We start from the raw sequence: 4,456 nt of genomic DNA on the forward strand, positions 1-4,456 counted from the left end.
TGTTCTTATCAACTAGACCAACTTGTATTACAAAAGCTTTTGTAAGATAATTTGCTCCCATAAAAATGTAACTTAGAAGCACAGATGGCAGTTGCAAACACACAAACCATTTAAGCATGTGTATTCCATAAGCAATGTTCTAAAAGTAGTATTTCCTTTTCAATATAACACCACAAAATAAAGCCTCCCAAAGAACTTGTTCAGGTCTCAAACAAGCAAGAGAAGACATTTGGTAGAATGTAATAAACTGTGAGGCATCAGCAATAACTGTGAGGCATCTAGTAGAATAAGCAAGAACTTGTAATAAACTGTGAGGCATCAGCAATAATCCAAAATCCGAACATCATGCACCAACAAGCCCTACAAGCAAGGAAAAAAGAGGAACAATCAAAATCTATAAAATAAAGCCAACAAGCAAAGCAGTGATGAAAAAAAAAAAACAAAGAAAAATAACAGCCAAAGACTTGGACCATAAAATGTAATTATTACAGTATACTTGATTTAACTGAAGTGATTCAACCAACTAGAATATTGGAAACTTATTTCCCACTTGTTGATCACATCAATGATTAAAATTAATACTGCTTTTGCCTAGGAGAAAAAACAATTATAACTAATGAATAGTGCATTTTGCCAATCATATGAGTATCAACAACCAAGTTACATCAAGAACAAATTAATCATGTGGAAAGGATACAGAAATTATGTTCAGACAACATCCATAATAAGATAAATAAGGTTTAATGCACTCCTAAGGTAAAATGCTAATCTCACTCTATAATCAATTGCCGAGGTTTTCTAAAAATAGCTATCAAATATTTTATCCTAACCTTTATCATCAAGAAAATTACGCTTTATAGGCCAAACATTTATGAGATCAAAGATTATAAAATCAGCAAGTAAAAATATGATAATATCCCAAAGATTAGGCATAAATTAACAGCATAGAAAATATACAAATGGACAATAAACGATATGTGAAGGAACCGGTTATGTCCATAAAAGTCTAAGAATGACACCAATACCAACTTAACAAATTACACAGAAATGAACTAGAAAGTAACCATAAGTTGACCAACATTTAGCACCCTAAAATAATAGTTTCACACATATAATGAGAAATGGTTCATTGTATGCATAGAACTCAAATAGAAAATGAAGTGTAAAGAATCCAAGATGTTCTTCTACTTTAAGTTATAGATCAACTCTCTCTCTCACAGTGTCGTGGAGAACAGTATTCGTCAGCTTTAGGCACAAAGAGATGAGAAAGCAAGAAGGACTAATTGTCATAATAAAATTTATAATCTAAGGCATAAAACTCTTATATTGACAGCATACCTCTTCACAACCTGATTCCATCATCACTTTAATAGATCTGGTCACAAGTTAGACAGACAAAATAACATTTAGAAAAAAAATGGAACATTGAATTATTAAGTCATGTGCAGCAGTTGGAATAAATAGGTATGGAATGAGTATGAAAATCATCACAAGTCCAGTTGTTCATGTTCAAGGCAATAATGACAACATTGCATCTTTTGAGGATGTTATTTAATGTCTTTTCTTCAATAAATTTTATATCATTGTCACAGCACAACTCACATAGGTTATATAGTTATATCAGGTCACTCTAATTCTATGTTTGGATGAAGAAGATTGTAACAAGAAAATAGAAAGGCATGAAAAATGTGAAACTTCTTTTTTTCTTTTTTCCTCTCCAAATTCAATATTTAAACACTACATAGAACTGAATTTTCCCTTAAAATCAACTTTGATTCCTAACAGCAAATTTATTTATTTATAAATAAAAAATTACCGAGTAAAAAAAAAAAAACTAAATTCTTGCCTTTAGCAAGGGCACACACTACTACAAAAACAGATAAAGATCACACTTTTTTGGTGTGATGTATGTTATTTAATCACACCTTTTAAGTTTTATTAAAGTGTGATCTTTCACACTTTTTAAGTATGCTTAATAACATTTAGATCACACCTTTTAAGCGTGATTAAAAACATTTAGATCATACCTTTTAAGTGTGATTAAAAATATTTTAGATCACACCTTTTAAGTGTGATCTTTGGAAGTGTGATTAAAAATGGTCATTTTTAATCACACTTTTTAAGTGTGATTAATAACATTTAGATCACACCTTTTAAGTGTGATCTTTAAAAGTGTGATTAAAAAGATTCATTTTTAATCGCACTTTTTAAGTGGGCTTAACAACATTTAGATCACCCCTTTTAAGTGTGATTAATAACTAATAAAATCTGTAATAAAAAAAGGGTTTGACATATTTGAAAAATAATCAATATTATTTTTGTATGCACATTTGACGAGTGTAATACACAATATATACTATATTTTGAATCATAACCACATATTGAATAGAATAACGTCATATATTTCATAAATGAAAATTAAATATTCAAAAGTATATACAAAGGAATTAAATAAATAAAAAAAATTAACTGTGCTTACATATATTAAAAAATAAAAAAACTTAAAAAACTAAGTTCTTTAATTCTTGGACCATATTTTGCATCTCTCCAAAAAATTTCTGACCTGAAAAATAAAAACACAAATTAATCCAAAAACCGCTTATGCATATGAATAAACTAAAAAGTTAATTCAGCAAACCAAAATAGGAACATTAATCATTTCTGCTTGATCTTAATCCTTTTGGAAGTAACTTCCCTGTTAACAATTAGATGCCATAGCAGCTCAGTGTCAATGACATTGTAATTAGGAGGTCACTAATGAATACAGTATTTAAAAATGATAAATCTCAATACAGCTTGTGTACGATCTTTTTGTGAAGGTATATTATTATTACTGTTTAACCATAATTCTAGGTACCCATAAATAAATAAATAAATAAAAACTCAAGAATTTACTCCATTTTTTTTTGGGGGGGGGAGGGGGGAGAGTACATACATTGCAGTTACTATCACCAGCAGCAGCAGCAAGTTTTGGAGAAGCAGAGGCTGCGTTTATGAAAAGAATTCATCAGAGCTTCTAAATACACTCGCTTATTTTCTCTCTACACTCACTATATGCATTGTATATCTTGTATGTTATGAAGAAAAATTAGTGAATATAGGTGTAGAGATGAACATGGCGGGTGTGTGGTGGGTTTAGAAACTCCCAATTGCATCATTAAAACGAGGATTATGTGTATATATATGTTGTTGACACTAATTAATATTCCTAAAACCCTGTTCAAAAATAAAATGAAAATGAGAACACACCTAATCAACAAAACTTGTTACCACAGTTGTGGAAAAGCAATAATTGAGAGAAAATTTTCAACTTCCACACCAATCAATTTTTTCTAAACACAAATCAACAAATAAATACACAATTTAGTGGACTGCCCAGAAAAATCTAAGAGTAAAAAATATTGATGCACAAGTTGTCAATAAAGGACCACCCATATTATAAACACCCAAATTCAAAAGATTTAGGTTGGTAGGTAGGCCAAATATAAAGCATGAACAATATTTTTCATGCTGTAAGAGAGAACATTCTGATGTATCTTTTAAAGCAAAAGATTAAATTTATGTCACACTGCAATCTTTTAACTGAAAGATTCAAAATAGCACAAAGCAAAAAAATACAGGGAAAAAAAAAATTACAAAACAACAACAACGAGGAGCTTTGAAGCCAAGAAGAACAAATTAATGGTACTTACTAGTTATCATCCCACCACCAAGGTTCCAACAAATATGAGTACCCCTTGACCCTGAACAAAATGACGACACGATGGTTACAATAACATAAAAGATTTATATACACATCTCCACTCATATACGTTCATGTAAGTACTTCTATGTCTTTTGATGGGCATATGTATATATATATACACTATCTATACTATATTATTATATAAAGTGTATAAGTCAGTTGATGTGAACACTTTCTCTGTCACGCCTACTTGATTTTTCAAAAATGCCTACAACAATTGGTAAGTTTAAAAATTGTCATGTGAAACTGATTCAGAAATTTAAGACTCTATTCATCATCTTCGTTCATAAACTATATATCTTTGCACAAGCATTGTGTGTACACTCAAAGGTTCTACAAAGACCAAAATAATAAATAGAGCACCAAGTCTGGACTTCTAACCCTGTATGTCATCCATAATCACCAAGAAGAAGAAAGCACGGTGCAAATTCATATTGCTTACCTTTCACATGTCTTGGTCCATTATGCTTCTTGTGGGGTAGCAGCTTCTTAACATTGTAATGCCAGTGATGATAGTCAAGAGCATGAAGGACACCCCGCACGTAGCCCGGCTGATTATTCGCAATTTGCTCATCAGCATCTTCGGTCCACAAGTGTTTTCCCATTTACAACACTACAAGCAAAATCCTTGAAAGCCCACTTGCTAAAGGAATTCAGTGACTATCTTCTTCAATCTAATAGACATAATTAAGAAAATACCATGTAAATAAA

The 4,456-nt window shown here is 30.8% G+C and overlaps 1 long non-coding RNA gene across 1 annotated transcript; it reads right to left on the minus strand.

The window, feature by feature from the left end:
- Positions 1–2,386: 2,386 nt before the first annotated feature.
- On the minus strand, positions 2,387–3,230 carry LOC145807822 (uncharacterized). Its single transcript, XR_014351240.1, has 2 exons — positions 2,936–3,230; positions 2,387–2,563 (listed from the first exon to the last, which is right to left on the minus strand). It is a non-coding gene; the product is annotated as an uncharacterized LOC145807822 (long non-coding RNA).
- Positions 3,231–4,456: the final 1,226 nt, after the last annotated feature.

This window comes from Camellia sinensis, chromosome 14 (genome assembly GCF_055761805.1).
Source record: "Camellia sinensis isolate YWXY chromosome 14, ASM5576180v1, whole genome shotgun sequence".
In the NCBI taxonomy this organism is placed as follows: Eukaryota; Viridiplantae; Streptophyta; class Magnoliopsida; order Ericales; family Theaceae; genus Camellia; species Camellia sinensis.